This window comes from Leucopleurus acutus (assembly GCF_964270905.1).
Source record: "Leucopleurus acutus genome assembly, chromosome: 2".
In the NCBI taxonomy this organism is placed as follows: domain Eukaryota; kingdom Metazoa; phylum Chordata; class Mammalia; order Artiodactyla; family Delphinidae; genus Leucopleurus; species Leucopleurus acutus.
In genome coordinates, this window is record NC_139143.1 from 193,292,643 (window position 1) to 193,313,180 (window position 20,538).

At 47.8% G+C, this 20,538-nt stretch overlaps 1 protein-coding gene across 1 annotated transcript in view; it reads left to right on the forward strand.

The window, feature by feature from the left end:
• The first annotated feature begins 687 nt into the window (after positions 1-687).
• Positions 688-20,538, forward strand: part of LOC309975974 (uncharacterized protein C1orf159) — a 30,122-nt gene continuing 10,271 nt past the window's right edge. The window contains exon 1 of the mRNA XM_082861368.1: positions 688-702. The gene's annotated coding sequence lies outside the window, so the exon portion shown is untranslated. The remainder of the gene's footprint in view (positions 703-20,538) is intronic.

The following is a 20,538-nucleotide window of genomic DNA, read 5'->3' on the forward strand; positions in this document are numbered from 1 at the left end:
AAGCTCCTCGTCACAGCCTTCCCCAGAGGCAGCCTTGGTGCGGACCAGGCCCCGGGGATCCCACGTACCCCGACCCCACCCCGTGAGAAGGGCTCCGCCTGAGGTCCCGAAAGTGGCAGAGCTGGGCGAGGGGCAGTCCAGGAACAGCGTCCTTCCTGGGGAACCGCGCACAGAGGATGCAAACCCCACAGAGGCTTTTTCCTGGCCCCCCCCGTCCACCGCGCCCGAGCGCGGGCCGGGCCCCCGGGCGCCGGGAGCGGCCCCCAGGCCGATTCCAGAGGCGCAGCCGGAACCCTGTTCGCAGCGCGGCGCCGCCCTCCGGGACGCGGCTGTGTAACCCCGTGCTGTCTCCGGAATCGCTGCCCCGCCGGACACCGACGGGCAGCCTCGCCGACCGTCCACGAACAGCTGTCCGCCCGGCCAGCACAGGCCTCCCGTCGCTTCCGCTGCCCTATTCAGGGCCCTAGACTACACTTCCCAGGCCGCTCCGCGCGCGCTTGCAGATGTCGCGAGAACCCTGGCCTGGCACCTACATGGCGGGGGCGGACTCTCGCCTGGACCGCCGGGAGGTGTAGTTTTGGGCTGGGAGCCACGCTCCCTGGTACTCAGGCTCGGGCTGCAGAGAGACTACAAGTCCCAGGGGGCGCAGCGCGACCGCCTGGAGGGCGGGGGGTACGAAAGAGGAACCCGAAGGGCGCGGGGGTGAGTGAGGGGCCGGGGGCGGGCGCGCGGGGAGAGGGCGGGGGCTACCCTCGGGGTGCGGACCCCAGGCCGGGCGGTAATGGCGGGGCGGGGCGGAGGGCGTGGGGTCCGGCCGCCCTGCTCCTCCGCGCCCCCCGCCGCCCCGGCCGCGCGGGAGGGCCCGCAGGTGGATATCGCCCCCACAGTGTCCAGTGTGGTCCAGCAGGGTCTGTGTGCGTCGTCACCAGGACGATTTAATTGACGCTTTAGTTTCGGTTTAATTGAGACCGGGGTTCGGACGCGCGTATCACAGCGTTTCAAGGAGCAGCGTTCGAGCCAACGCAGCTCCTCGGTGCCCGAGCGCCAGGGTGGCCCTTTTGTCCTGTTTCCCGGGCCCCTGCGGGGCCGGGGGCAGAGCTGGGCCCCGTGCTTCTCTGCTCCTCCCCGCGCCTCCGCAGCAGGCTGTGTTAGCCAGAGTCTGAACGGCCACGGTGATCTCAGGAGCTCCTAGAAGGAAATCAAACCTGGGTTTTCCGGAAAGTTTCTCTTCCTGGCTCACGCTCACCCCACCTGGCCCTGGGCGCTCCTCCCAAAGGCGGAGCAGCCGCGGCTCGAGGGTGCTCAGCCCCGCACCCCTAGGGCGCCGCCCGCCCCTCCCTGCATCGCCCTGTGCCTCGAGGTAAGCTGTGACTTGTCGCGTAATTCACTTGAAGAACGACCTCTGGTCACCACAGCACTGGGAATCCCGCGTCCCCAAGGCCAAGGACCCCCCCAGGTGGGCTCCAAGGGTCCAACCGGCAGCTCCGTCTCGGGGCTTTTGAGGCCCCCGAGCCGTAAGTGTCAGCAGCCGGGAGTGTGTCCTTTACGTCGGTCAGATCGTTCACTGCGCTGATCTTCCTTGAGCGTGGGGGGATTTTCAGAATGGGAAGCAGCAGAATGAGAAGGTCCGCGGTTCTCATATTGCCCGTTGGCGCCCTTTGCTCGCGGAGAGGCTGACTGGAGGTACCCGCACGGAGGCTCTGGAGATGCCGCGGGCCCTCCTGCGTTGTGCTCGACGGTGGGAGAAGGAAAGGGCAGCACACGTGAACTGTGAAGTTGGTGACCACCTGCCCCTCTCCCCTCTCCAGCCACAGCTGCCCGCAAGGCTGGAAGATCGCGTCCGCCCCCTGCCGTGGTCACCCGGGCAGGGCCTCCTGTCGGAGAGCTGTTTATATGGTTTTCTGGCCCAGCACCCAACAGCTATTGAGGGACCTGAATAATTCCGCCCCCCGCCCCCCGCCGTTACCTGACGTGTTACTTGTTCAGAATCACAGTGACTTCTTTGAAACCAGTGCTTCTAAGGATAAATGAGAGTCATGAAAGAACACATGGTACAAGTTAAATTCTCACCAAACTTTTCATTACCTTGTAGAAATTTTTGGACCCAATTCCTTAGATTTTTGGCTCCAATAAGATTTTCAAAATAGAAAATGAATTGCATTTATTCAGTTCGTGATTACATATAATCCACATAAGTGAAGTGCATAGGTTCAGTTTGCCCAGTTTTGACAAATGTATAGCTGTGTAACTTGCACACTGGCATGATAGAGCACATTTCTGTCATCCCTAAAGGTTCCCTCATGTTGTTTCCCCCGAATCCTTGTGTCGAAGCCCCAGCGTGATGTTGTCTGCAGGTGGGGCCTTGGGGAGGTGATCAGGGTGAGGGGGGCCCATGAGGGGATCGGTGCCCTGATAACAAGAGGAAGACAGAGACCCCCCTCCCTGCTCACACACCAGGCAAGGCCAGGAGGACCGCGAGAAGGCGGCCGTCTGCAGGCCGGGAAGGGCCCTCACCAGAGACCGGATCTGCCGGCACCCGGACCTTGGGCCTCCCCGCCCTGGTTCTGTGAGGAACAGTGTCTGTCTAAGCTGCCCTGGGCTGACTGAGACCTCGTAAGCCTTCCCAGCCCTGCCCCCCAGGAGCCGGCATAGTTCTGATTTCTGCCACGTTCCTTCCTGGTGCTGTGTTAGACTCCATGGTCTGTGGAGCTCCCTGGCTGTCCGCAGCGCAACGCCTGGCCCGGGACGGCACCTGGGTGCATTCCTGGCATTGTCTTGGGTGATGGGGTCATGCACATTCTTGCACTTGTGTTCTGTGGGCGCGAGACTGCCATGTGAGGCCTGGTGGGCAGGGCGGTGTTCACTAGTGTCTTCCATCTGCATCTCCTTGAGCAGTGATGCTGGGCATGCGTCCGTCTGCGACACCCGCTCGAAGCATCTGATCAAGTTTTTTGCCTTTTTTAATTTTTAAAAATTTTTAAATATTTATTTTTTAAATTTATTTTTGGCTGTGTCTCAGTTGCGGCACATGGGATCGTCCTTGCAGCATGCGGGATCCTCTTCTGTGGCACGTGGGCTTCTCTCTAGTTGTGGCACGCAGGCTCCATGGCACATGGGCTCTGTAGTTGCAGCACGCGGGCTTTCTAGTTGTGGTCCATGTGCTCAGTAGTTGCCCCGCAGCATGTGGGATCTTAGTTTCCCGACCAGGGATCAAACCCTCTTCCCATGCATTGGAAGGTGAATTCTTAACCACTGGACCACCAGGAAAGCACCCTGCCTTTTTAAAAATTATCAAGTTGTAGAGACTTCCCTGGTGGCACAGTGGTAAAGAACCCGCCTGCCAGTGCAGGGGACATGGGTTCGATCCCTGGTCTGGGAAGATCCCACATGCCGCGGAGCAGCTAAGACCATGTGCCACAACTACTGAGCCTGCGTGCCATAACTACTGAAGCCCACGAGCCTAGAGCCCGTGCTCCTCAAGAGAAGCCACCACAATGAGAAGCCCGCACACCGCAACGAAGAGTAGCCCCCGCTCGTCGCAACTAGAGAAAGCCCACGCGCAGCAACGAAGACCCAATGCAGCCAAAAATAAATGAATAAAACAAAATTATAAAAATTATCAAGTTGTAATTTTCTCTAGGTCTTCTGGATACAAGCCATGTCAGATATATATATATATGTATATGTATAGAGAGAGAGTATTACCTCCCATTGTTTGACTTGCCTATTCGCATTATTAATAGCGTCTTTTTAAAATTAAACTCTTTTGGAGTGGTTTTAGGTTAACAGAAAGATGCAGACCGAGGCACACTGTGGAAACTAGGACACGACGGTGCTCCGTTACTGTTCCCCGCGCTCCAGGCTGCAGGTCACGCGCTGCCCCAGGGTCCTCGTTCTGCCCGGGGTCCCATCTGGGAGGCTACTTTTTCGTGACCTTGACGGTTTTGGGGAGGACCACTCAGGTGTTTTGTAGCATGTCCCTGATTTGGGCTTTGTCTGCTGTGTTTTCTCCTGGTTAGACAGGGGTTGTGGTTTATGGAAAGAAGACCCCAGAGGTGAGGTGGCGCTCTCGTGACATCACATCAGGGCACCTGACGTCCGCACGACATCACGGGGGCTGTCAGCCTGGTCACCTGGCTCAGGGGGGATCTGCCAAGGAGTGTCACTCCTTGTCCTGTCCTCCCGTCTCTCTGGCAGCCACTCAGAGGGGCAGCCCACCCTCCCGGGGGTGGGAGCGAAGCTCTGGGGAAGACCCACCGTGTGGTCTGGACTCCCGTAAGGAGGATGGACGCGTGGGTGTCGTCTGCACTTTGGTGGGGACGCAGCTCCGCGCTGTCGGTTTGGCTGCCCACCTCGTTCCAGCCTTGGCCGCCAGGACCTTGTCGTTGCCCATCCCTCCCACCCCCCGCCCCTTGTGAGCGCTTCCTTCCTTTCTTGCACTGCCAGCCACGCCAGCTTCCCTTCATCTTGTGTTCCCGCCTCAGTCCTAGAATCACCCAGTTCTCTGGGGAGCGCTGGTTCGTTTCATGGGAGAGTGGTATTTAGAAACGAGGACCTGGCAGCGGGTGTGGGCGTTGCTGCTGGGGTGTCCTTGCCTGTAGTCCTCTTAGCAGATAGGTAACTATGTATCTGTTCACCTGTGTGTCTGTAACCTGTAGTCTGTTAGAAAAGTGCTTATATGTAACCTTCTCACTGCCATCACCATCATTTTCTTATTTGTCCCACCCCAGTGTACATAGAAAGCAGTTTCAGAATTGTTCTCCCATATACCTCCCCACTCTGAGAAACAAATTTATCACCTTGAGTGCCATGTTTATATTTGGTTTCTTCTTATCGTTGGTCTTACAGTTCCTAGTCAAAACACTGTCTTCCTGTCCCCTTCAGTGTGTTGGTGTCACACGTTGATACAGTTAGATTCAGTGGTCACAGTCTGCTTTTCATCCTGACATCCCTGACATTCTGGTGGGTGGTGTTGATTTTTTTGCATGTATTAAGTCTACTCTCTGTGATATATCATTCTATGGATTTTGGCAAATGCATGGAGTTTATATCCACCATAATGGTGTATTTTCATGAGCAGAAGTTTTTAATATTGATGAAGTTTAGTTTATCAATTGTGTTTCTTTTTTGGTTCATGCTTTCTGTGTCCTATTTAAAAGTCTTTGCCTAACCAAAAGCCCCTAAGATAGTCTCCTGTAGTTGCTTGTAGAAGGTTTATAGATGCAGTTTTGTGTTTAGCTCCGTGAGCCATCTCTAATTAATTTTTCATGTGATGTGAGTCTAGTAGTTTCACTTTTTATTCCATGTAAGTAACCAGCTGTCCCAGCACCATTTCTTGAAAAAAACTTTCTTTTCTCCATTGAATTGCTTTGGCATCTTATCAAAAATCATTTGACTGTGTTTGTGAGGATCTATTTCTGGGTTCTCTATTCTGTTACGTTGGTCTATCTGTTCATCAATCCACACTGTCTTGTGACTTTATAATAAGTCTTCAGGTACGGCAGTGTAAGTCCTCCATGCTTGTGCTTTTATTCTTTTTAATTTTAATTTTTTTTACTTTTTGGCCGCACCCCGTGGCATGTGGGGTCTTAGTGCCCCGACCAGGGATCGAACCTGCACCCCCTGCATTGGAAGCTTGGAGTCTTAACCACTGGACCACCAGGGAAGTCCCACTTGTTCTTCTTTTTAAAATTGCTCTGGCTATTCTAGGTTCTTTGTATTTTCATATACATTTCAGAATCAGGTTGTCAGTTCCTCAAAAAAAAAAAAAACCTGCTATAATTTTGATTGTGATTATCTTAAATATTGGGTCAATTTGGGGAGAAATTAATCTTAGTAATATTGAGTCCTCTAATCCATTCACGTGGATATGTGTGTGTGTTCATGTTGATACCTATGTACCGTTATTGTATGTCTTTCCATTATGTGGACCTTGAACAACTCTCAGCAGTTTTATCTTTTTCTGTGTACAGGTCTCACACATCTGTTATTAAGTTCATCCCCACGAACAGACTGTTTTGAGTGCCGTTGTAAATGATATTTACTTAAGTTTCATTTTCCAGTTGCAGGTTGCTAGTATATAGGAATGACAGTGGCTTTTGCATATTGACTTTATATTCTTGTAACATCGCTGACTTCACCTACAAATTAGAGTAGGTTTTTAAGATTTCCTAGGATGTTCCGTGTGAACAGCCATGCCGTGTGGACAGAGGCGCGATCACTCCTCTTTCTAACCTTGTGGCTTTTGCTTTGTTTTCTGTCGTCACTGGCTTGAGCCACAGGACAGTGTTGACTAGACCTGCTAAGGCTGGGTGGACTTGGCCTCTTCACTGCTGCTATGGCATCAGCTGTGGGGTTTTTGGAGATGCCCTGCCTCACGCTGAGGGTGTCTCCTGTTTGCAGTTTGCTGAGAGTTATCGTGAATGGGCCTGAAATTTTGTCAAATGCTCGTTTTGCATCTGCTGAAATGGTGACATGTTTTTTTCCTCTTTAATCTATTAAAGTGGTTGATTGCATTGACTGGTTTTTGTATGTTAGGTCAATCTTTTTTTTTCCCCGAAGTTACAAAGAGTTTTAAAAAAAATGTTTATTTATTTATTTTTAAATTTTATTTTTGGCTGTGTTGGGTCCTAGTTGCCCCACGGCACGTGGGATCTTAGTTCCCCAACCAGGGATTGAATCCGTGTCCCCTGCGTTGGAAGGCAGATTCTTCTCCACTGGACCACCAGGGAAGTCCTACGTTAAGTCAATCTTATGTTCCTGGAAGAAACTCATTTGGGCGTGTTCTGTCACCTTTCTGTGTTTTACTGAATGCAGTTTGCTAATGTTTTGTTAGAGTTTGGGGTCTGTATTCATGAGGGATGTCAGTCTGCATTTTTCCCTCGTAATGTCCTTGTCTGGATTTCTGTCAGGGTTATGCTGGCCTATGTTTGAGTCTTGCTTGCTGGCCTTATAAACGAGCTAGGACAGGTTCCCTTCCCCTTTGTTTTCTGAAGGACTTGGTTTAGTATTGGTATTAGTTCTTCCTTAGTTTTTTGGTAGACTTCACTAGTGAAGCTGTCTGGGTTCACTGTTTTCTTTGTGGGAAGTTTTACAAATATTAATTCAATTTCTTTCCTTTCATCTTAATTCAAATTATTTCCTTTCATCTGCCTAATACGGTTGAATTCACTCTCGTTTTTCTGTCTTCTTAAGACGGAAGCACAGATCAGTGATTTCACACTTGTCTTCATTTCTTATACAACCATTAAAAACTATAATTTTTTTTCTAAGCGCTGCTTTAGTTTCCTACACAAAATCTGATAGATCGCACTTTATCTTTCTGTTAAAAATATTTTAAAATTTCCTATGTTTGATCCATGAGTTATTTAGAAGTCTGTTGTTTAATTTACAAGTATTTGGAGATTTTCTAAATATCTTTTGTTACTGATTTCTAATATAATTCCGTTTAGTCAGAGAATATTCTCTGTATGATTTTCACCCTTTGAATTTGTTGATGCTTGTTTTATGGTCAAACATATGGTTTGTTAGTGAATATTTTGTTTGCACTTAAGAAGAGTGTGTATTACACTTTTTTTGAGTGTCATATTCTGTGATTGTCAGGTGAGTCAAATATTGCCCAAATCTTTTTTTTTGTTGTTTTTTGCGGTACGCGGGCCTCTCACTGCTGTGGCCCCTTCCGTTGCGGAGAACAGGCTCCGGACGCGCAGGCTCAGCGGCCATGGCCCACGGCCCAGCCGCTCCGTGGCACGTGGGATCTTCCCGGACCGGGGCACGAACCCGCGTCCCCTGCATCGGCAGGCGGACTCCCAGCCACTGCGCCACCAGGGAAGCCCCTTTTCTTTTTTTTTTTTTTTTTTGCGGTACGCGGGCCTCTCACTGCCGTGGCCTCTCCCGTTACGGAGCACAGGCTCCGGACGCGCAGGCGCAGCGGCCATGGCCCACGGCCCAGCCGCTCCGCGGCACGTGGGATCCTCCCGGACCGGGGCACGAGCCCGCGTCCCCTGCGTCGGCAGGCGGGCTCCCGACCGCCGCGCCACCGGGAAGCCCTGGCCAAGGCTTTTATGCCCTTACTCTGTTTTGTCTACTTGTTCAGTCAGTCACTGAAAGAGGGGTACTCAGGGTTCCAGTCACATTTGTGGATTTGTCTTTTTCCGTTTAGTTCCCTCAGCTTCATGTGTTTGCAAGGTTTTATTCAGTGCATACAAATCAATCCAAGACGATTGGTTTATCTTCCTGATGAATTACGCTGTTATTGTTGTGAGAGATCGAAGTCTACTTTGTCTGCTCCCAGTATATCTGCATGGGTGTTCTTATACTCAGTAATTGCATAGTCTATCTTTTCCATCCTGTGCTTTCAGTGTTCTGTGTCTTTATGTATAAAGCTTGTCTGTTATAAAGTGCATATCATTTGGTCTTGCTTTTTATCCAATCTGACAGTCTCTACTTTTCAAAAAAATAACTATAATAACTACCATTTATTGAGGCACTTTATAGGCATTATGTAATTTCATTTCTTCCAGATTTTTTTTATTGTAGTAAAATATACATAACATGAGATTTACCATTTTAACCATTTTATAATATATAGCCTGTGCCATTAAGTGTATTTATGATGTTGCACAACACTTACCACCACCCGCCTCTGGAACTTTCTCATCTTCTCAAACTGAAACTCTGTCCCCACTAAACGCTAACTGCCGTCCCCTTCCCAGCCCTGGCACCCACCCTCCTACTTTTTGTCTCTATGGATTTGATGACCCTGGGGACCTCATGTAAGTGGAATCATACATTATTTGTCCTCTTGTGCCTGGCTTATTTCACTTAGTATAATGTCACCCATGTTGTAGCAGGTGTCAGAATCCCTCCTTTTTAAGGCTGAATAACATTCCATTGTATGGATGGACCACATTTTGCTTATTCACTCATTGGTCAATGGGTATTTGGGTTGCTTCCACTTTTTTCTTTCTTGGCTGTTGTGAATAATGCTGCTGTGGACACTGGTGTACAAATATCTCTTAAAGACCCTGTTTTTGGTTCTTCTGAGTATATAATCAGAAGTGGAATTGCTGAATCATATGATAATGCTGCACCGCTTTACATTTCCACCAGCAGCAGACAAGGGTTCAAATTTCTCCACGTTCATTGTTTCTGGGTTGGTTCTTTTTAAAATATTTATTCATTTATTTTATTTATTTGGCTGTGCTGGGTCTTAGTTGTGGCATGTGGGATCTAGTTCCCTGACCAGGGATCGAACCCAGGCCCCCTGCATTGGGAGCGTGGAGCCTTAGCTACTGGACCACTAGCGAAGTCCCAGTTGTTTCTGTGTTTTTGATAGTAGCCATCCTCATGGGTGTTGAGTAGTATATTTGCTGCATTTCTCTAATGATTAGTGATGCTAATCTCTGCTTTTTGATGGAGTATTTAGTCTGTTTACATTTAGTGCGGTTATTAGAGTGTTTGGGTTTAAATCTACCATCTTGATGTTTGATTTCTATTTTTCCATCTGTTTCTCTGTTTCTCCTTTCCTCCCTTTTTTCTTTTTTTGGTGAATCAAGTTTTTAAAATTCTGTTTTATGTCCTTTATTGACTTCTTAGTTCTGCCCTTTTGTGTTATTTTATAGTGGTTCCTATAGAGATTAAATATGTGTGTTTAATTTATCATGGTCTACCTTAAAAGTTAATCCTGTACTTCACAAACAGTACAGAGGGTCCCAGTGACCACCTTCTACTTCTAGTGCTCTTGGCCGCATATAGTTTAGTTCTTGTGCTAGAAAATTCTACAACACAGTTTTCATCTTTACTTTAGCTAATAGTCTTTAAAAATAGTTAGAGGTGTATTACATTTAATTGTTAAAGTCTTGGATGCCTTTGTTTACTAAATTGAGAATTTCTGAGTCCAGTGGTTAGGACTTTGTGCTCTCACTGCCGAGGGCCCGGGTTCAATCCCTGGTCAGGGAGCTAAAATCCCACAAGCCTCCCAGTGCAGCCAAAAAAAAAAGAAAGAGAGAATTTCTGTAGAACTGCGCCGTACTTGGCTTGACATGCTAAATGTATTAGTTGAACGTTGTAAAACAAGCAGTACCCACTGGCCCCTGTAGAAAACTCTCAGACCCCAGGTCAGTGTGGGGGGTAAGTAGAGGCTCTGGAGCCAGGGGCCTGGCCAGTCCTCACCCTGCCGTGTACTCACTGTGCCATGTACTTGCTGTGTGATCTTGTGCAAGCCTGTTTTCTCCTCTTACAAGGGGTCCAGGGACTTCCCTGGTGGCGCAGTGGTTAAGAATCCACCTGCCAATGCAGGGGACACGGGTTCAAGCCCTGGTCCGGGAAGATCCCACATGCTGCGGAGCAACTAAGCCCGTGCACCACAACCACTGAGCCTGCGCTCTAGAGCCTGTGAGCCACAACTACTGTGCCTGTGTGCCACAACTACTGAAGCCCACGTGCCTACAGCCTGTGCTCCGCAACAAGAGAAGCCACCACAATGAGAAGCCCTCGCACCGCAACGAAGAGTAGCCTCCTCTCGCTGCAACTAGAGAAAGCCCGCGCGCAGCAACGAAGACCCAACTCAGCCAAAAATAAATAATAAAATAAAATAAATTAATTTTAAAAAAAGGGGGTCGATAATAGGCATTGCTAGGAGGGTAAAATGAGTTAATATGAATGAATAACTCAGAGTGGTGCTTGGCACACAGCAAGTGCTATATAATTGCTGTTCTTGCTGTTGTTACACAGTGAGCAGGTTCACATCCCTTGGAGATCCAGGATCTGCAGCAAAAAGAGACTTTTTCATCCTTCGCAAACCAACACGGGCATGAAAGTCCAGCCCTAGCTGTGTATGTGACAAACCTCTAAGGTGTGAAATTACTTTTCATAGGAGAATAAACCTCAGATTATTAATTTGTTCATTCTTTGGGGAATGTTTTAGAGATGAAAAGGGCTACTAAAATAATGTTAAGTATAACTTATTATCTTTTTTTTTTTTGCGGTACGTGGGCCTCTCACTGCTGTGGCCTCTCCCGCTGCGGAGCACAGGCTCCAGACACGCAGGCTCAGCGGCCATGGCTCACGGGCCCAGCCGCTCCACGGCATGTGGGATCCTCCCGGACCGGGGCACGAACCCGTGTCCCCTGCATCGGCAGGCGGACTCTCAACCACTGCGCCACCAGGGAAGCCCTAACTTATCTTAAATTTATCTTTTTGCAACTGGATTCATGTTGTTAACCGAGAAGAGTGCTTTAGCATCCATCCCCATTTGCTTCCCTGAGGCCGACTCCTGCCCAGTGGAGACGAGGCTCTGGTGGCACTGCAGTTCTCTCCAAGTGCCCTATTGCTGACCTCTGTGCCTACCATTGGGTTTCTGAATAGAAAAGCCATGCAGTGGAGTCATTTCTGGCATAGAAGAATCAGCTCCAACAAATGACTCTCCCGTAGATGGCAATCATCAGCCCTGGACAAGGTAGAAAAGCAGCTACCTGAGGACTCTGGAAGGGGGGACAGCAGGCAGATCCTGAGGGCAGCTTAGACTTAGAGGCGTGGCCGGCACACAGTGTGTCTCTTGTTTGCACATCTTTCCTCTGAGGGCTGCACAGTCACTGCAGGGGTGGTGTGGTGGCTAAAACTCTGGGTGGAAAGACCGTGCGCTTCCTCGTTAGACTAAGGGGAGGAGCTGGTATCCGCAGCTGCTGGGGAGAAATCCTGGAACGAGGAATTCTGCGACTAAACTCTGCTCAGATTTCTGTCCAAGCCTTGAACCGTGCACACACACAGGGCATGGGGAGAAGCCACCTGGAGTGAGAGCGAGGCCACCGCTTCCCACAAAATCAACAGCAACACAGTTTGCAGTTTGAATCTAATGAGATTAATCGCCTGCTAAAGCAAAACCATAAACTCTCTTCAGAACAATATAATGGAATTCAGAGTCTCTACAACATAACATTTGCAACATACATGTTACAATCTGAAAGTACTCAACATACAAAGAGCCAGGGGGGTGTGAACCATCCTCAGGGAAAAGACAGTCAACAGACGCCAATCGTGTTATGACCCAGGTGTTGGATAGTCAAACAAGCACCTCACAGCTGGCTTAGTAACTGTGTTCAGTGAGGTAAAGGAAAATACACTCATAATGAACAAAAACATAGGAAATCTCGGTAGAGGAGTAGAAAATATTTTTCAAAACAAGCCAGTTGGAAACTTTAGAACTGGAAAGTAAACACCTGAAATAAAAAATTCACTGAATGGGCATAATAGAATGGAAATGACAGGAAGTAGTCAGACTTCAAAGACAAATTAGTAGAAATCATCTGGTCTGAAGAAAAACTGGGGAAATGATTGAGGGAAAGGCATGAAGAGCCCTAGGGACTCATGGGGCAGTGTGAAGTGTCTCACGCAGGGTAACTATGGAGCCCAGAGGGGAGGCGAGAGACACAGTGGGGCAGGAGAAGTACTTGAAGAACAATGATCAGACTCTTTCCAAATATGGTGAAAAACGTAAATTTATAGATTTCAGAAGCTCAGTGAGTCCCAAACAGGATGAATATGACTAAAACCATAAACAGGCACATCATTTTCAAATTACTGAAAACTTTAAGATTAACTTTAAAAATCTTGACGGCAGCCAGAGAAAAACAAGACTACATACACACAGCATCACAAAGACTAGGAACTTATCATCAGAAGGCAAGTGGAGCTGCATCTATAAAGTTCTGGAAGAAAGATAGTCAACCCTCCAGGAGTGTGTGTTAAATACAGATGTTTTCAGAAGAAGGAAGACTGATGGAATTTGTTGCCATCATCTGTGTACTGCCAGACATGCTGAAGAAAGTCTTTCCAGGCTGAAGGAAAATGATACCAGAGTGAAACTCAGGTCTTTATGAGTGAGTGATGAGCATCAAAAAGGGTAAATATCTGGGGGGAACGTTTTCTTTAAAATACGTATTTAAAGAAAAAATCAGAACATGTCTTGGGTTTGTAATGCATACAGATGAAATACGTATGATAACTGTAGCATAAGGAACAGTGAAGGGGATCTGTGGACCTGCAGGTTCTGCCTTTACATGAAGTGCTGCAGTATTGATTCTAAGTAAGCTGTGAAACAGTGGGGATGTGTGTTGCAGTCCTAGAGCAATAACCATAAAAATAATGCAGAGACTCATAACTGAAGAACCAAAAGATAAATTGACAGGGGATTTTTAAAAATATTCAAATAATATAAGAGAAAACAGGAAAGAGAGAACAGAGAAATAAAACACCAGAGAGACAGCAGAAAACAAATAATAAAATGGTAGCCTTAAATCCAACCATAGCATCATTATACATTTGCCAATGCCCAGCATCAAGAGTGATCCTGATGTAAATATGGACTTGAGGCAACAGTGATGTGTCAGTGTAGGTTCATCAGAGTACCTATCTGGGGCCGGATGTTGACAGTGGGGGAGGCTCTGCTTGTGTGGGGGCAGGGGGTGTATGGGAATTCTCTTACTTCCTGCTCAGTTTAGCTGTGAACCCAAAACTGCTCTAAAAAAATTAAGTCTTTTATGTATTAAAACCAAGGAACAAGTAGAAAAATAATAAAATGGTAGACCTAAGTCTAACCACAGTGATAATTAAATTAAATGTTAATGGACTAAACTCTCCACTTAAAAGGTAGAGATTATCAGAATGCATAAATAAGCAAGACCCTACTACATGCTGTCTATGGGAGATTCACTTTAAAATTATTTATTTATTAATTTTTGGGTCTGTGTTGGGTCTTCGTTTCTGTGCGAGGGCTTTCTCTAGTTGCGGCGAGCGAGGGCCACTCTTCATCGCGGTGCGCGGGGCTCTCACTGTCGCAGCCTCTTTTGTTGCGGAGCACAGGCTCCAGACGCGCAGGCTCAGTAGTTGTGGCTCATGGGCCCAGTTGCTCCGCGGCACATGGGATCTTCCCAGACCAGGGCTCGAACCCTTGTCCCCTGCATTGGCAGGCAGATTCTCAAGAACTGCACCACCAGGGAAGCCCGAGATTCACTTTAAATATCAAAAACACAGGTTGAAAATAAGTGAATGCAAAATGTGTATGTATACAAATAGCGTAAGAAGGCTGGAGTGGCTATATTAATATCAGATAAGGTAGATTCACAATATGGAGTATTACTAAAGAGAACGAGGAAATTCTAATAATAAAGAGGTTGTTTCATCAGGAAAACATCAATTATGAATGCACCCAATAAAGGGAGTAATAAGCAATCATAGTAGGCAATTTTAGCATCTTTCTCTCACCAGTTATTAGAACAAAAGACCTAAAGAAATCAGTAAAGACATAGAGGATCTGAACAGTGCTCCCAAGCATCTTGAGCTGATTGATATTTGTGGAAAGCCACACCCATCAGAAGCAGAACACAAATTCCTTCTAAGTGCATATTCTCTAACAAAGACCAACTGCTGTGCCCTAAAACAAGTTTCTAAGAAAAGTAGTGTACAGCTGTATTTATTTGCATAGGACATGATTATATAGAAGACACTAAGAAATCTATGAAAAACTGCTAGAACTATTAAGTGAATTTAGCAAAATCTCAGAACTCAAGGTTAAGATGCAAATTTCACTTGTATTTTTGTATACTAACAGCAAACCGTTACGAAATGCAATTAGAGGCCACCGCAGCCCCTGGGAGTCTGGAAAGGGGGAACTGCGAGCCAGTGAACGGCTCAGTCCCCGGGCAGCAGGGGCCGGTGGAGGTGGGGCGCTGCTGCTGCGAGGGGCTGGCGGAGGTCCGCACCAGCCACGCTGAAGGAGGAGGCTGAAGGAAGAAGGAGGAGGGACCACCAGAAGCGGGACACGTGGACAAAGTTCAAGAGGAGGACAAGACATAGTAGAATCAGACTGCCGCTGTCTGAGAGCTGGGGCTACAGAGCTTGAAATTACCCTGGAAAACCTCTGAAATGTTGCGCCCTTCACCACTTCCTCCTACGGACTCCAGAGGCAACACACCTTATTAAGCATGAGAGTTGGAAGATCACTGTGTATATTTTGCAGGAGCACAGACTGAGGTGTTTCTGTTCCTCTGACCTTGAGTTACCATTGCTTTCCATTGTGGTCTCTTTCCCCTCAGTGTTCCTCTCCGTTCTTCACTTCTAGTCCCACCGCCTTACCAAGTGTGATCGACTCACGCAGGTGAATTAGACCATCTTTTCGCACGCTGTTTTCCTCCCTGTCTGCCAGTATTACTCTGAACTTGACCATTTTAACCTGAACCGTTCACGTGGGTTTGCAGTTCCCACTCTGCTTTTCAAACTTTCTGATGTCGCGTCACCATGACAGTCAGCATTGGCTCAGGTTACCCTGTGGACATACCTCTGTTAGGACAGTTAGCACATCCGGGGCTGCCCAGCCCGAGAGGTGCAGAGCAGGCGCAGAGAAGTAATCCCGACAGAGAAAACGTTAAAGAGCTTGGCCTGCGGTTGACTTAATTACCACTTCAAGCGTGGGGAAGGTCCTTATACAGAAGTCCTGGCCGGTGATAATCTGGCCTCAAGGAAAACAGAGCAGCAGGTGGCTTACGTTGCAGACCGCTTTGTGGTTAGAACAGGGGGACATTTGATGGCGTGGGTTTTTAGCAAGAGGATAAAGTCCTTTAGTAAAGGGTAGAGTGCTTCAGCCAGGGGCAAGTGAATAAAACGCTGACTCCTGATGGCCATAAACGCCGGCACCTAACGCCTGTGGCCCTCCCTGCTCCCCGTCTCCAAAATGGCTTGGTGAGTTTCAGATTTGGCCATTTTTAAGTTTATGGGATAGATTAGGCATGACCCCTCTTGAAAGTTTCCCTGCAAGGTATATGGCAGGATATGTCTTCCCATGTAACAAAATACCATTAAAAGTCGTAACTGCTGCTGTGCAACTTCTGCCTTTTAGTAGAAACTTCTGTTCCTTGAACGACATGTATTGGTGCATCTTTCTTTGCTTTTTATCTCTTTCAAATAGAATGTTTCATGTTTGACTTGCTTATCTGTATGTCTCCTGGGAATCAGTTTCTGCCCAGTACTTCCTGCTGGTTTATTTCATAGGACACTTTTAAGGAGTGAGGTTGAAGATGGGCTCACAGGTGACTTGGCCTTGGAAGACTGTGGGGATTGACAGAGGGAACTCGTCTTTGAGCAACTGTTCTCAGAGCAACACTCAGATCTGTAGAAACATAGCTAGGCTCATTGGATGAACCCTTAGAACATAGCTAGGCTCATTGGATGAACCCTTAGAACATAGCTAGGCTCATTGGATGAACACTTAGAACATAGCTAGGCTCATTGGATGAACCCTTAGAACATAGCTAGGCCCATTGGATGAACACTTAGAACATAGCTAGGCTCATTGGATGAACCCTTAGAACATAGCTAGGCTCATTGGATGAACCCTTAGAACATAGCTAGGCCCATTGGATGAACCCTTAGAACATAGCTAGGCCCATTGGATGAACCCTTAGAACATAGCTAGGCTCATTGGATGAACCCTTAGAACATAGCTAGGCTCATTGGATGAACACTTAGAACATAGCTAGGCTCATTGGATGAACCCTTAGAACATAGCTAGGCCCATTGGATGAACACTTAGAACATAGCTAGGCTCATTGGATGAACCCTTAGAACATAGCTAGGCTCATTGGATGAACCCTTAGAACATAGCTAGGCTCATTGGATGAACCCTTAGAACATAGCTAGGCCCATTGGATGAACACTTAGAACATAGCTAGGCTCATTGGATGAACCCTTAGAACATAGCTAGGCTCATTGGATGAACCCTTAGAACATAGCTAGGCTCATTGGATGAACCCTTAGAACATAGCTAGGCTCATTGGATGAACACTTAGAACATAGCTAGGCTCATTGGATGAACCCTTAGAACATAGCTAGGCTCATTGGATGAACACTTAGAACATAGCTAGGCTCATTGGATGAACCCTTAGAACATAGCTAGGCTCATTGGATGAACACTTAGAACATAGCTAGGCTCATTGGATGAACCCTTAGAACATAGCTAGGCCCATTGGATGAACACTTAGAACATAGCTAGGCTCATTGGATGAACCCTTAGAACATAGCTAGGCTCATTGGATGAACCCTTAGAACATAGCTAGGCTCATTGGATGAACCCTTGGAACATAGCTAGGCTCATTGGATGAACCCTTAGAACATAGCTAGGCTCATTGGATGAACACTTAGAACATAGCTAGGCTCATTGGATGAACCCTTAGAACATAGCTAGGCTCATTGGATGAACCCTTAGAACATAGCTAGGCTCATTGGATGAACCCTTAGAACATAGCTAGGCTCATTGGATGAACACTTAGAACATAGCTAGGCTCATTGGATGAACACTTAGAACATAGCTAGGCTCATTGGATGAACCCTTAGAACATAGCTAGGCTCATTGGATGAACCCTTAGAACATAGCTAGGCTCATTGGATGAACCCTTAGAACATAGCTAGGCCCATTGGATGAACCCTTAGAACATAGCTAGGCACATTGGATGAACCCTTAGAACATAGCTAGGCTCATTGGATGAACCCTTAGAACATAGCTAGGCTCATTGGATGAACCCTTAGAACATAGCTAGGCTCATTGGATGAACCCTTAGAACATAGCTAGGCCCATTGGATGAACCCTTAGAACATAGCTAGGCTCATTGGATGAACACTTAGAACATAGCTAGGCTCATTGGATGAACCCTTAGAATCCTAGTAAATTGCTCAGAGATTCCTAAAGCCCACTTTAGAGGATCAGACCGTGCGACTGTGTTGTTATTATTTTAATTTGTGTAGTGTCCAAAGTTACTTTTTAAAAAGATTAATTTGTTTATTTTTGGCTGTGTTGGGTCTTCATTGCTGCGTGTGGGCTTTCTCTAGTTGCGGCGAGAAGGGGCTACTCTTTGTTGTGATGCGTGGGCTTCTTACTGCGGTGGCTTCTCTTGTTGCAGAGCACGGGCTCTAGGCGTGTGGGCTTCAGTAGTTGCAGCATGCGGGCTCAGCAGTTGCGGCTCACGGGCTTAGTTGCTCCGCGGCATGTGGGATCTTCCCAGACCAGGGCTCGAACCCGTGTCCCCTGCATTGGCAGGCAGATTCTTAACTACTGTGCCACCAGGGAAGTCCCCAAAGTTATGTTTTAAAAAGTGTTCGTGCTTTTTGTAAAGTGATTTGTTCTAAGCACATTAAAGGTCATTCAAGTGTTGTTCAAAAAAAAGAAAGAAAAAAGAAATTAGAGAGTTAATTATATTTACAATAATACCCAAAGACAAAATATTTAGTAAAATGTTTAACAAAAGATGTGTAAGAGCGCCTCTTCACTGAAAGCCACAGAACATTACTGAGAGAAATTAAAGACAACTTGAAGGGACTTCCCTGGTGGTCCAGTGGCTAAGACTCTGTGCTCCCAGTGCAGGGGACCCGGGTTCAATTCCTGGTCAGGGAACTCGTCCCACATGCCGCAACTAAAAAAAGATCCCGCGTGCCACAACTAAGACCCGGCGCAGCCAAATAAATATTTTAAAAAATAAACAAAGACAACTTGAAGAAATGGAGAGAGAGCATGTTTGTAGATTAGAAGACTCAATATTGTTAAAATGTCAGTTATCCCAGTCAAGATTCCAGAAGGCTTTTTGTAGTAATTGACAAGATGATTCTAAAACATGGAAATGCAGGTGACCTGGAATTGCCAAAGCAATTACACAAAGCAGGGCTTCACTCTGCCTGACTTCAGACTTTCTGTAAAGCTTCAGTAGTTGAGACTGTGTGGTACTGGTGACACACAGATGAACGGAACAGAATAGGAAGTCCAGAAGTAGACCCACACACAGACAATTGATTTTCAACAAGGATGTCAAGAGAATTTAATATGAAAAGGAAAGCCTTTTTAACACATGGTGCTACAACTGGATATACATAGGGAAGAAAAATGAACTTGATCTTTACTTCACACCATGACACAAAAGTAACTCAAAGAAAACACAGGAAATCCTTATGACCCTGAGGTCAAGGCAGAGATTTCTTAGGACGCAAAAAGCAAGAACCATAAAAGAAAAAATGGTTGCATTCGATTTTATCAAAATGAAAACATTTGCTCTTCTGAAGATACCCGTTAGAAAATGAAAAGACAAGTCACAAAATGGGAGAAAATATTTACAGTACATATATCTGACAAAATACATGAAGAGTTAGCACGTAATAATAGACAGATGGCCCAGCCGAACAGCGTGGCCCAAAGATGTGAACAGACACATTATGAGAGATGTAAGATGTGTGAATGGCTGACAAGCAGGACAGAGGTGCTGACTGTCGCTAGTTACCAGGGAAACGCAGGTTGGAACAGCTGCCCGGCCGCCGGTGCGAGGCCACTAGCTGGCAGGGCCAGAGCAGGTGAGCCAGCCACTGCACACGGAGCCGCTGCCCGAGAATAGCAGGGCAGCTTCCCAGAGAGTCCCCTTGACCTGGTGCTTCCAAGTATTTACCCAAGAGGAAGGAAAGCAAGCGACTGTGCAGGAACGGGCCCAAGAACGTCCCCAGCAGCGTTAGCCACCAAAATGTGGAAACAGCCACATGGCCATCAGCAGGCAGCGGGCAAGGGAAGTGTCCTCGCAGTGGATGCCACTCAGCCACGAGAGGGCAAAGTATGGAGGAATCTGAAGATCACTGTGGCCATGCTGAAGGGCAGGAGCCCGACACAAGGTGCGCGGACAGTGTGGTCCGTTCTCCTGAAATTCCAGAAGACACCGTCCACATGCAGCAGCAGGGCTTGGCCGGGCAGGCGGGGGCCGTGGAGGGGCCGCACGGTGTGGACACCGTACTCAGTCGTGTCCACTGAGTAGCAGACAGAGTTGTCGACTGAGACCTGATTCCTGAATCAAAGGTGTCAATGCGGCTGTGACACCAGTAGTTGCCACCTGAGGGGATTTCACATTCTAGACAGGGGATGGTGCCGCAGGAAAGAGCAGGTGTTCTTTTTGTTTTTGCGGTACGCGGGCCTCTCACCATTGTGGCCTCTCCCGTCGCGGAGCACAGGCTCCGGACGCGCAGGCTCAGCGGCCATGGCTCACGGGCCCAGCCGCTCCGCGGCATGTGGGATCCTCCTGGACCGGGGCACGAACCCGTGTCCCCTGCATCAGCAGGTGGACTCCCAACCACTGCGCCACCAGGGAAGCCCAAGAGCAGGTGTTTTTAATGGGGGGACTTGACGTGGGGGGCGGCGTCTGCTCCATCAGCCTGGACTAAAGGCAGCACAGAGCGAATGGCAGGACAGACCCCAGCCCGGGACCCCCAGGCCCTGGGCCAGTGGGCGGAGGGGCTTCTCGCCCCCCAGCCCCAAGCGCGCCCTCTGTGGAACCTGAACCAGCCCCCCTCACGCGCAGCTCCACCCTGCAGCTGTTTTTGTTAAGAAAAAAGTGTTTTTAGAGGTGACTTTTATGTGTTTGGGACAGATTATAATTGTAGTTCCCACCTTTCCGAATAAAAACCCGACTCACGATTTACTTCCGGGGTTGTGCAGGCCGGTGTGTTTCCCCGGTTACGTTAGAA